This window comes from Microcebus murinus, chromosome 16, assembly GCF_040939455.1.
Source record: "Microcebus murinus isolate Inina chromosome 16, M.murinus_Inina_mat1.0, whole genome shotgun sequence".
NCBI lineage: Eukaryota > Metazoa > Chordata > Mammalia > Primates > Cheirogaleidae > Microcebus > Microcebus murinus.
This window is the reverse complement of record NC_134119.1, coordinates 39,964,802-39,978,549: the sequence shown is the minus strand read 5'-3', so window position 1 is coordinate 39,978,549 and position 13,748 is coordinate 39,964,802.

Below are 13,748 nucleotides of genomic sequence, written 5' to 3'. Positions count from 1 at the left end.
ATGGCTGCCAGATGGGAGCAGGGAGAGAGATTTCCCATGTGGAGAATTCTAGAAGACAGGCCTGGAGTTCTGGAGCCGGGTCCTCCAGACTGACTGACTGACTGGGTAGCCCGGCAGCCAGGGTGGGGACACCAGAGAGAACTGTGGGGTGGGAGAAGACACAGCGGGACGGGCCCAGTGAGGAAGGGAAAGTGGAGACCGAATGGGTTGCGGTGAACTGAAGGGAGCAGAGCTGCGCAGCCCAGTAGAATCAGAATGTGAGCCACGGGTGTGTAGCAGTCACATTTTTTAAAACGGTGAATCTATGAAACAGGAGATGGCTCGTGCGAATAGTGAGCTTCCCCTTGGTCTGAGCAACCCCAAACTCAGGAGCCCTTGACGCACAGGCCAGTGAAATACATGGAACAGATGGGGTGTGGGCAAGCCTCACACTCTCCTTCGAGAAAACAATGCAGCGAGCATAACGGTTTATGGTCTTTAATATAATTGCAGTGTAGGGCCACTAAGGAATGGCGGGAACTGTGGCAGATTAGAGCAAGAACCCGCAATCTAAGATAGCTCCAGGAGACCGCTGCCTCATGAGTATGGGGGGAATACTCTTGCCAGAGCTTCTAATTTTTTTTTTTTTTTTTTTTGAGACAGGGTCTCACTCTGTTGCCCAGGCTGGAATGCAGTGGCCTCCTCATAGGTCACTGCAACCTCAAACTCCTGGGCTCAGGTGATCCTCCTGCCTCAGCCTCCTGGGTAGCTGGGACTACAGGCACACACCACCACACCCGGCTAATTTTTCTATATTTTGTAGAGACAGGGTCTCACTTTTGCTCAGATTGGTCTGGAACTCCTGACCTCAAGCAATCCTCCCGCCTCTGCCTTCCAGAGTGCTAGGATTACAGGTGTGAGCCGCCATGCCCCATCAAGAGCTTCTAATTTTTTGAAAGAAACTGGAAGTCAGGATTTTTAAAGGTTAACAGTCAATTCAAATTTTATTTTTAAAAAACCTGAATGGGCTGGATCTCATCATATGCTCTCTTTTAAACCCTTTTTTTTTTTTTTAAATCCAAACTCTTTTTTTATTTATTTTTGAGACAAAGTCTCACTCTGTTGCCCTGGCTAGAGTGCCGTGGCATCAGCCTAGCTCACAGCAACCTCAAACTCCTGGGCTCAAATGATCCTTCTGCCTCAGCCTCCCGAGTAGCTGGGACTACAGGCATGTGCCACCATGCCCGGCTAATTTTTTCTATATATATTTGGTTGGCCAATCAATTTGTTTCTATTTTCAGTAGAGACGGGGGTCTCGCTCTTGCTTAGGCTGGTTTCGAACTCCTGACCTCGAGCAATCCTCTTACCTAGGCCTCCCAGAGTGCTAGGATTATAGACTCGAGCCACCGCGCCCATCCTCCTTTAAACCCTTTTTACAGGTTTAAACCATATTTTGCAGAAGAGGAAACTGAGGTTCAGAGTGGTTAAATATTTTCCCATCTCTCAGCAAAGACCAAGTATCGGCTCTGTACGGCTCCCATTCCAGGTCGTTTCTGCTGTGAAGCTAATAACAAACACTGAGCTGTCGCTGTTCTTGTTGAGAGTTTTCTAGGTGCCAGGTCCTGTGCTGAATGTATTAGGAGACACCACGAGGGAGGTGCTGTTTAGGATGCCAGATTTAAAGAGTGGGGAACTGAGGCTCAGAAAAGTGAGGTAAATTGCCTAAGATCACACTGTGGGACTTGATTCTGAGTCTATGTTTGAGTGCAAGCTTCTAGATGCTTCCTATTGCCATACTCCCTTCCACCTCACCAGGCCAAAGAACCTCAGAGAATAAGGAGCCTGGTGGTTTTCGCCTCGGGGCTCCAGCGGGCACCTGCCCGCCTCCAGCCTTGCTTCAACCCCGCCACCTCCCCTGCCCTGCTGAGAATTGCCCTCCCGGTAAGGTTTTGTTTAAAGATAGCCTTCGCTGCCTTTTTTTTTTCCGTTTTTAAGTTCGGAAACCACCGATCTGTCCACGCTTTCTCAATTTGGGCCCAGAGAGGGCAGGTACCTAAGATCCCTGCGCGCACAGGTGGGGCTGGGACTGCACCTGGGTTTCCTTGTCCCCGGGTGTGCCCTGGCCCCCCTCCAGCTCCCCGGGGCTCTGCCCAGGGAAGGGCGCCTGCTCCCCCTCTGTGTCACCACCTCCTCCTCCGCCTATTTGGATAACTTCTTGACCTGTTCCTTCACAAGCGCCACCTAGGATCCAGCTGCCTGCGCTGCTTGTCCCCGGGAACCCAGGCCTGGCTGGTCCCACGGCAGACAGTCGTCAAACAGTGGCCGTCTGGGCAGAGGGAGGCCTGTTTGCCCAGGGCAGGGCCCAGGCAGAGGCCGCAGCCTCCTCCCTGCATCACTGGCCCATCCTGCTGCTCGGCAGACTGACTCAGCTGTCCCCGTCTGTCCTTGCTCATTCTGCAAATATTTATGCAGCGCCTACTGTGTGCCGAGCACCATTCTACCTGCTGGGATGTGGCAGGGGAGAAGACAGCCAGCTTCCCTGCTGTGATGACACTTTTGTTTAGTGGAGGAGACAGATGATAAACAGATCTCCGATGAACAGGGCTGCAGAGGACAATGGGACTGACAGTCTTAGACTGGGGGGTTCACGGTAGGCCCCTCTGAGTGCAGGACATTTGGGCTAAGCCCCAACCTATGAGAGAAATCAGCTACAGGAAGATGGGGGGAAATGTGCTGCTGTCAGGGAACTGCAAGTGCAAAGGCCCTGAGGTAGCAATGTGCTTAGCTTGACTGAAGGACAGTCACACGGCCAGTGTGGCTCACAGGAAGGAAGGAAAAGGGAGAAAGACAAGACACCATCAGAGGAGAGTCAAAGCCTGCAGGGTTTTTGTGGTCAAAGAAAAGCACTCAGGTTTTACTTTAAGGGTGATTCGAAGCCATCAGAGAATTTTCAGCTGGGATTTGAAATGACTGTACCCTGAACTTCTCCTCTACCTCTCCTTTTTCTCCATGACTTTCTGCCTCAATCCTTGGGTGTTTGAACTAGTGCATAATTAGTCCCCTTTCCTTTTTAACTTCTTAATCAAAGCTTAATCAAAGCGGTACACAGTTGAAAAAGTCAAATACTACAAGGCTTATAATAGCAGTAGTTTCCCCCTCCCCACTTTCTGAACCAGATCCCACCACCCAGAGGCGACAATTTTAGCTATTTTATTCTTTCCCTGGTGTTTTCCTTTATATTGTGTGTGTGTATATATATATATATATATATATATTTTTTTTTTTTTTTTCCAAGATGAGTTCTCTGTAAATTGCTTGGGCTAGTCTCAAACTCCTGGCCTCAAGCAACCCTCCTGCACTTGGCCTCCCAAAGATGCTGGAATTACAGGTGAGAGCCACCACACTCAGCCTTGAATTACTTGCATTTCTAAATACCATGGATATATGGAAGGTGAAAAGTGATCAAGGAAAAAAAAAGAAAAAAAAATACCATGGATATACTGCTACTTCTTGATTTTTCAGTTATAAATGTAATGTGTTAACTTGCTAGTCTGAAAGAGCCTGTGTAACTGTATCCCAATTTGGAAGTAAAAAAATTTCCTTTGCATGACCATGTTACCATTACACCGTTACAGCTGACTCCGCCTGTATGTGAACCGAGGTCTTTCCGAACGTTATCTCAAGTAATCCTCAGGATGACACTACAATGTGGGTGTTGGTCAGCAACACAATAATTCTAACATTTTGCATCCCAAGAAAGTCTGCAGTTGGCGGAAGACTCTTGCCTGCGTGCCCTTGGTCAGCTGAGCTAGCTGAGGAGTAAGCAGAGCTGGCAATATTAACTCCATTTTCAGAGGCAGACGTGGAGCCCAGTATGACAAGGAAAGTTCCATGTATCGCAGCAGGGTGCGATGGTTAACATAAAACCCATCTTCCGGCTAGGAAGGGAGGAGTTGGGGTCGCTGGACAACTGTGTGGAGGAGATAAACTCCTCTTGTCACATTTTGGGTTTGCTTGTGATATCAGCTAGTATTGTCCTTGCTAATACAGTGTTGGGGTTTCCATCCTAGCCCTGCCTCTCCTGGGCTGTGTGGTTTTGGGTAAGCCGTGTGACCTCTCTGAGCCTTTGTTATCTCTCTTGAGAAAGGGGTACGATGACAGTACCTCCCCCAACAGGCAGCTGTGAGGATTAAAGGAGTTAAGTTTTATAAAGTGCTCACTGGAACGCGGCCTGGCCCACACTATTATTTTATATTAGGATAAAGTAGCTGAGAGCTACAAAATGAATGAGCCGGGACTCAGCTCCGGGCCTTCTGACGCCCCCAAGCTCCAGACATTTCTATTCTTCTTCACAACTATTACCATGTCCGCCTGGGACCTGTACTTTATCTACCTGTAACTGTTTACTTGATATTTTTCTTTCTGTTGAAGACACATATTAATTTTTAAAGGATATTTTATATTAAGGCTTTTTTTTTTTTTTCTTTTTAAGACAGAGTCTTACCTGTTGCTCGGGCTACAGTGCCGTAGTGTCAGCCTAACTCACAGGCTAATTTTTTCTATTTTTGGTAGAGATGGGGTCTCACTGTTGCTCAGACTGTTCTCAAACTCCTGAGCTCAAATGGTCCGCCCACCTCGGCCTCCCAGAGTGCTAGGATTACAGGCGTGACCCACCGTGCCCGGCCTCAGAGTCTGTGTTTTTGCCGCCACTGTTTATAAAATATGTGAAGAAAAATGTGTTTCTTACTGAGGGTCGTGGTCAAAGGGTTTAAAAGCCACTAGACAGAATGTTCCCAGAGGTTCTTTACCAACTTAAAAATAGCATACTTTTCGTGAGGTGTACCCAGAGAGTAGAGAGGCCAATTTTAGGTAGTACATGGACAAACACTTTTAAATCTTATGCATTTATTTTATTGCATGTTAGAGAAGAATTTATAACTAGCATATTAAAGCCTTAATATTGGCCGGACGCAATGGCTCAAGCCTGTAATCCTAGCACTCTGGGAGGCTGAGGTGGACGGATCATTTGAGCTCAGGAGTTCAAGACCAGCCTGAGCAAGAGCAAGACCCCATCCCTACTAAAAAAATATATATAGAAAGAAATTAGCTGTACAACTAAAATATATATATATAAATTAGCTGGGCATGGTGGTGCATTCCTGTAGTCCCAGCTACTCGGGAGGCTGGGGCAGGAGGATCGCTTGAGCCCAGGAGTTTGAGGTTGCTGTGAGCTAGGCTGATGCCACAGCACTCTAGCTGGAGGAACAGAGTGAGATTGTTTCAAAAAAACAAAACAAAAAAACATAGACCCTGGAGCCCGCAAATCTAGGTTGGAACTTCCATCACCTGGATCACTTTGGCTGAGTGATTTGACTTCTCTGAGTCTTCATTTCCTCATCTGTAAAATGAGGAGGACAATGATAGCATTTACCTCCGGAGGTCATTTTAAGACTTAGAGGTTAATATGTGCAAAACCTTAGTAAATGCTCTATAACTCTTTGCTATTATCACAACAAGCACACATACATAGACATAGAAAAATGAAACAAGTTCCATACACACACAAATCTTACTCTTACCACATGGGATGCACGATGATATTTTATATACTATTTTACTCTATTCTTTTTGTTTTGTTTTATTTTTTGACACAGGGTTTTGTTCTGTTACCCTGAGTAGAGTGCAGGGGCATCATCATAGCTCACAGCAACCTCAAACTCCTGGGCTTAAGTGATCCTCCTGCCTCAGCCTCCCAATTTGCTGGGAATACAGGCGTGCACCACCACACCCGGTGAAGTTTTCTATTTTTTGTAGAGACAGGGTCTTGCTCTTGCTCAGGTTGGTCTCGAACTCCTGAACTCAAGTAATAATCCCACTTTGGCCTTCTAGAGTGCTAGGATTACAGGCGTGAGCTACCATGCCCCACCTGATGCACTTTTTAAATTGAAACAGTTTATCTCAAAAATTGTGTATTCACACAAATTATACAAATTATACAAATTGTCCATTCGTGGGGGGGGAATGTGAGCATGATCCTATGGCTAAGATGGGCAGCTGTGTACTGACAAAGTGACACTTCCCTTTCCATAGTTTAGAACTAGTTCTGCCCAGCTAAGGACCACATATCCCAGACTCCTTTGCATTCAGGTAAGGCCATGTGACTAGTTCTCACCAATGGAATGTCAACAGAAGTGATAAGTGTCTGTCACTCCCGGCTGGGGCCAACTTCTGGGATCCCTGGCGGACTATGTGAGAGAGATAAATAAACTTCTAACTTAAATGTTGGGTTTGCTTGTTATATCAGCTGGTATTGCCCGAACTAACACAACCTAATAAATTGCATGACCCGTTACTGGATTAAGATTGAAGTTTGAAACACACTGGTCTAGTCTTCTGGTTTTCAAACATTTTTGAACCATGGAGTCCTTTCATTAAGTGTTTCATTCAAAAGTCAAAATGGAGGCCGAGTGCGGTGGCTCACACCTGTAATCCAAGCACTCTTTGAGGCCGAGGTGGGCGGATAGTTTGAGCTCAGGAGTTTGAGACCAGCCTGAGCAAGAGCGAGACCCCATTTCTACTTAAAAAATATATAAATAAATAAAAGTGAAACAATAAAAGAACTACAAAAACCATTAAAAAAATTTTTTTTAAAGTCAAAATGGAGCATCTCTGATTGAATCAGAGGTTGTAGGGTGGGGGGTTGCTAAGAGCCTGGTCCATGTGAACACGCCTCCTCCCATCACCCTCCAAGTGGACCCTGCCGCCTCCTTCCTGACTGTCTGGGCTCAGTGAATAGTGTGTGACACCCTCTGAGCCAGGCGGCTCTCATGCCTCCGTTTCTCAGAAGGAGATGCAGCGGCAGCAGAAGGACTTGAGTGAGGTCACAAACAGCTGCCCAGGGCCAGGGCCATCTCCCAGGGCAGGCCTGCCATCTCCATTTCTAGGCCTCCAATTTGCTCCTCCTCCGTGAAAGAGCCACACGCTCACAGCCATGAACGAATGCCCCCCAAGAAGAGACCCCAGGCACCACAGGGCAACAGAAGGCTTGCAGCCTGGGACCTCACTCATCTCAGTTTGCCCCACAACAGCCAAAAGGTGTGAAGCAGATGCTATAATTACCACCCCCATTTGACAGAGGAAGAAACTGAGGTGCAAAAGATTGCATAATTTACCTGAGGTCGCACAGCTAACAGGTGGTAATTTGAACCCAGGCAGCCCGACTCCAGAGTCTGAGCCCCTTGGATGCTATTACAAGGGGTGACAAGTGCAGCTGAGACAATGAAGGTTTGGTGTCAGACTAGATTTGAATCTCCTATTTGCTGTGTGATGCAGGGAGGCTCACTTAACAACTCAGAGTCTCAATTTCTTTGTTGATAAAATGGGGATACACTTCCCACTTTGATGGGTCATTTCAAGGATTAAAGGGGAGAAGACATATAATGTAGCTGGCATGCAGCCTGGCACATAGAAGAGGCTGACACGGACACAGATTTCTTTTCTCATCATAGGCCCACCCTTATGCTAGATGCATGTAAGTCAGAAAAAATGGAAGGCACCGTTCCTATACTTGAAAAGCATCTCTGGATGCTTCTAGGAACAAGATAAATCATCCACAAAATAACCAGACAGGACCCAAGATACTTAAAATGAAGGAAGGAATGAACTGCAGTCAAGTGCAAGTGAAATCAGTGTGGTGTGTAGCCAGGCTCTATGCCTTTGCATGTGCTGTTCCATCAGCTGGGAACACTCTTCCCTCTCTGCTCCTGGCTGACTCCTGCTAAATCTTCAGGTTTCAGTCCTCCTCCAGGGTCAAGAAGCCCCTGGCCCCTTCCCATTCTCCCAAGTCCCTCTGAGTCCCACAGTGCCCTATCCAGCCACACCATGGCACTCTGTCTTTGCTTGCTGCTGGCTTGACATCTTCCCACCAAATTGGGCGCGTCCAAGATCTGAAGCCGAGTTTTATCCTCCTATGTTCCCCTGGTGCCTAGCAAATCATCTTGTATACTGTAAGCTCCCAGTGGACCTTTAAGCAAACAATGAATGAATGAATGAATGAATGAATGAATGAATGAATGCAGGAGGCTTCTGGGTGGAGGAGACAGGATACACCGTGGGTGTCTATTTCCTCCCTTTACCAGATGAGACAAAGTAAGGCAATGGTTCCATATTCCATTCCTGGATATCCAAAATCACATAAGGAACTCAATGAAAACTTACAGGCCCCCAGAACATACCACAGGTGATTCGTATTCACTGGGTCTGGAGTGGCACCCCAAAACATGTTGGTTTAAGAAAGTGTCCCATGTGCAACCAGGTTTGTGAACCGCAGGGGCTGAGGACCGAATGGGGGTGGGACGGGAAGGTGATGTGCAGCAGGGAGGTAGGGGAGGGGTGGCAGAGACTCTACTGTGGGAATGAACGGGGGCAACAGCCCTAGCCTGACACCAGACACAGCCTCATGTCCTTCCAACTTTGGGGCCATCGGCTCTTCACAGGGACAAAGCATGTTATAGTTTATGTCACCTTTTCTCTTTCGTTTGCTCATGGAATCCTCACAACAACCAAGGTCCATTTGATGGGTGAAGAAGTTGAGGAACAGAGAACTGAAGCAAAGCACCAGCCTTTGCAGAGCTTTAAGCGGGAGAGAGCTTCACCAAACCGCCTCTGACCACAGCGCTCATCTAGCCTGGGGCTGATGCTATTGGTCAAGGGGACGAGGTGGACATACCTAGGGAAAAGTAGGCTCATCTGGCACTTAGAGACAGATATACAGTACTGCCCTGATGGAGGATTATTGGCCAGTAGCTAAATCATCACTTGTCCTGTCCAGAGCTCTTGAAGGTGCTGCTAGCAATTCCAGGCCATCTCAGTCCACCCCATCTAATCCATCCAACCATCCATCCATCCATCCATCTTTTCATCTACCCACCCACCCATCATATCACTCATCCATCCATCCTCCCCCTATCTACTCACCCATCTATCCAGCTACTTAGCTATCCATTTGTCACATGCATCTACATCTTTCCATCCATCCCATCTATACATTAATCCATCGATCTGCCACTCATCTTCCCTGTTACTCATTCATCCATTTGTCCCATCCATCCATCTCTCCACCTATTCTATCTATCCATCCAACCATCCATCCACTCACCCACCCATCAATCCATCTACCTATCCGCCCACCCAGACATCCATTCATTCATCCATCCATCTTCCCATTCATTCACCCATTCAATTAACCTTCATCAAAGTCCACATGGGGCCAGGCCCCGTAGCAGCCTGGTGTATAACAAAAAGAATCAGACAAATACAGACCTTGCCTTCAACGAGATTTGAGGTACTTACAGAAATGGCAGGCTACCAAAGGGTCAAAATAAATAACCAAGGGAACTTTGTTGAAATGAAAACAAGGCTGGGAAAGTAATAAGGCCAGGAGTCAGGTTGGTACACAGATAAGCACACCATAGAATCTTATCCGCATAGTTGCTCAGGGCAGCCCCAAATCTGGCTCTGAGCTGGATCCTGACACTCAAAGCCAATAAACTACAACACAGGAGTCACAGTAGCCTCAACTGTGGTGGACACGACCCAGCAGCTTCTCCTGCCCCCTCACGGCACACGGGTGTTGTGTGTGTTCTGGGGTACGCTGGCTTTCTGGAGACATGTTTGGCTGGCACAACTGATGTGGAGAGACGCTACTGGCATCCAGTGAGTAGAGCAAAGGTCTTGGATGCTGCTTAACATGCTACACTGCACGGGACAGCCCCCCGATAGGGAATTCCCCAAGCCAAGATGCCCATCGCGCTGAGGGTGAGGCCACTAGCCCACAGCCTCAGTGCTGTGTGGGGCAGTCGTGCGCCAGACCCCGAGGGCAGAGTCCCTGTTTTAGGCCAGTCTGGGCTTTCCCATGACTTTCCTTGGACTAGGGAAGTCTAAGGGGAGGTTTCTGGGGGGAAATTCTGCTTTTGGATAAAAGACACAAGTGCATTGGGGAAAACCCTTCTCCTCCTGCCTCCGCCTTCAGACGCTTAAGTGCAGACGTGACGACGCCTGATGCTGGGACAGCCACCGTGGGTCCTAGCGGAACAGACACGAGGACCAAAGGTCAGCGCAGCAGGGACTGCGGAGAGGAGGGAAGGAAGAGCGTGGATCTGGCTAATACTGGCCACCACCGTCTAGGGCTCTTTCTAAGCCCTTCCTCCATTCATTCACCCAGCAAATGCTCCCTGAGCGTTTCTTCTGTGTCTGTCACCGTGTGGGACATTGTGAGACGCACGGGGACGGACAAATGATCGCGGCCCCAGACCTCGTGGAGTCCACAGTCTGGTGCGGGGAGGGACAGACGCCACAATTCACACCATCGCCTGTCTCATCAGAGCAACGGCGACAACGACAAAGCCGAACCCAGTGTGCCCCGCACGCCCCGGGGTCCGAGGAGGGCCACGCTCACACCAAAGAGCAGCTCTTTAGAGACGGCCCTGCGAGGGCTCAAAACCGTGAAGCAGCACCTGGGGCTTCCTGAGTGCTCACCATTCATCCCTTCCACCTGCACGACAGCCGTGCCCTCCACTCCCCCAAGTGACATCTGCTACATACCGTGTCCCTTATCCCACAACTCACCTCTGCTGTTGGGAGGACCCCAGCAGAGGAGTGTCTTTCTCCCCCCTCAAAAAAAAATTTTTTTTTTAAATCAGAAAGTAATTTTTTTCCAGAGCCTCCCGACACGACACAGTTCCCTAGCTCATTTTACAGGTGGAACACATGAGGTTCAGAGATCGGTAGTGACTTATAAAGCCACACAGGTAAAATCAGGGTCTTTTAGCCGCTATCACACACATACTAAGCTAACGCCCACGGTCCCAGGACAAAAGAGCTCTTTTCTGGTTGGCGTGTGCTGCAAACCTGGCCGCCAGAGCACGCCTTCCCCGCCCGCCCGCCCCGTCCGCAGCCCGGCCGGGAGGGTCTGCAACAGCGGCGCTGTGTCGGGTCTAGAGTCAGGCAAGTTTTCTTTCTTAAATAATCCTGAGCGTTAGTTTTCTCTTCTACTCTTGGAGATGACAGCATTCTTTTCTTTTTGGAGACAGAGTCTCACTCTGTTGCCTGGGCTAGAGTGAGTGCCTAGCAACCTCAAACTCCTGGAGCTCAAGCGATCCTCCTGCCTCAGCCTCCCGAGTAGCTGGGACTTGAATGCGCATGCCACGACGTCCGGCTAATTTTTCTATTTTAAGTAGACATGGGGCCTCGCTCTTGCTCAGACTGGTCTTCACCTCCTGAGCTCAAGCGATCCTCCCACCTCGGCCTCCCAGAGCGCTAGGATTACAGGTGTGAGCCACAGCGCCCGGCCGACAGCATTCTTTATCTCAGGCGGCTGTTCTGAGAATGAAATGCGCTAACAGGTGTGGAGCATCCATCCATCCTTCCACCCAGCCAAGCATGCTAACACTGGCGGAAGGCCCGCCGTGTGATGAGCGCTGCCCGGGGCTGACACGATGGAACATGGGGACATCCTACACAGCGGTAGCCCTGGAGACAGTGAGAGGCTGTCAGGTTATGTCACTATTGCATTACCCCTTGAGAGGGACTCCGTGGAGCCTCCTATTCCCCCTTAGCCTGGGCCCACAACCTGGGCTGTCCCTCTCAGGAGCTGTGTCTTCCTCTGCCACATGCCCAAGCCAGCCGTGCAGGTGTCTTTACACCATGCCTTGTAGCTCCGCTGTCTCCTCTAATCGCCCCCCACACACACTCAGTGAGCTAGGTTCTGCTGTTATCTCCATTTTACAGAGGAGGAAATAGGTTCAGAGAGGGGAAGTGTCTTGCCCAAGGTCACACAGCAGTGTGTGGGATGGGACCTCAGGCTGCTTGGTTCTTCAGCCCCTGCTACTTCCAGGCCATGTGATCCTGCCTGGTGGCGGGAAAAGCAAAAAAGAGTCCCAGACCAGAGTCAGGAAACCAGTCCCTGAGTCTGTCACACACTGGCCATCTGTCCTCAGCTAATGCTGCCATGAAGTAACATTTGCTGAGCCCTTACAATGTCTGGGGTGTCGAGGACTTCACATTCTTGCTCCCCTTTAGCTGTCCGTGGCGACCCTAAGACACGTCCTCGTGCCGTCTCCACTTCGGAAACAAAGCCACAGAGGCACTCGAATGTAGAGTCATTTGACTAACATCACAGAAAGAGAACCGAGATGTATTGGATCCCAGAGGCCGAGCTCTGTGCGTGTGTGAGATTTAAACAGGTTTATAAAATGTGCCTAATCTTTTTTAAAAAATACAGAATGGGCCCCCATTCTGGGGGGTAAGGTGAAACAAACATTCTCTTGAATCGCCTTCCTCAGAAACAAAACTGTCACCAGATGGGGACCTTCCGCCCACCGATTTTCTATGCAAATCCAAGCGCGTGTGTACATATAGACATCTACGTCCGTTTTGGTATCAGAAGCTAGGAGCATTTATTTCTCCCGCGTACTGTTTTCACCTGATGTGACTGGGAGGCTCTCCCTTATCAGCACACAGACCTGCGGTCTGTCCTTCAACAATGGGTGCATTCCGTCGTAAAGATGCAGCGAGCTCTGTTTACCCGTCCTCCCTCTGAGAAGGGACACTCCGGGGTCACGCCAGGCAGGGTCCTGGCCGTGCATCTAAGTTGCACACGCTCGCACAAGATATCCCGTTTTCCAACGCCCCGCGCTGTGCGGCACTTTCTACCTCTCCGCCTTTGTCCAGAGCCAGGGAGGTGTGCAGACACCAAGCCCACTGTCCCCCGGCAATCACCGCTTGGGTCCCCCGCTCAGCCAGGCCTGGCGCTGGCTCCATGACTGGGGGCAGCTGGGCTCTCAGTTTGCCCCGAGGCAAAACCGACAGGGTGGGATTTCGGGAAGCCCCCAGAGAGGCATTCCCGGAAAAGCCCCCAGGCAGGCAGGGCCAGCCAAGCCTCTGCCCAGGGCTCCTGCAGCCCCTCCCAGCGCTTCCCACACCAAAGCGGCCAGGCCCCTGCCTGAGAGTCACCCAGCCAGCCCCACACCTCCACTGGGCTTCCTGCCATTCTAGGGGAGCCCTTGGAAGGGCTTTGGGCCTGTCAGAAACACACAGGGAGCTGTCCCATGGCCTCCCAAACCTGACTCTCACCCTGCCCCGTCCAGTCCTCCCCCGGCCCCAGCTGCTGCTGGCCTCACTTACCATAGGGACCCTCCACTGGAGCCCCGAGGGACACGTTCACACTGACCATGGCCAAGCCCAACCAGCCAGAGACCCCGGGGCATGGAGGAGCCGGGGCCCGCACAGCAAAGCACAGGGCCACCAGGAGCCAGTCCACCAGGAAGGCAGTGAGCACGGCCAGCTGCCGCCACCCGGTTATCTTATTGATTCTTCTAATCACCCAAGGTGGGTGGACACGTTAAAGAGTAACCAGTCACTTAGGGAACCTGTGGCTGGGGACTGACTACTGCTGTCGCCATGGCAGTGGCTACCTGGCCAAACCCGAGGTCCACTTGGTTCCCAGCCCTGCACTCTGGGGGTCAGCGGCACCTGGAGCCAGATGTAAGGGACGCCAGCCCCCCAAACTGGGACAAGGGACTGGGCAGGAGGGGCTGGAGAGGTAAGAGTCTAACCGGGCTGGGTTTTATGACTCCACGCTAAGGGTGTGGAAGAGCAGGAAGGAGCAGGGAAGGCGAGGGAGGGGTAGAGGAGAGGAGGGTGGAGAACTGTGCTTATTGAGTGCCTACTGGATGCTGGGAGCTGCATACAGGCATTGCCACGTTTAAATT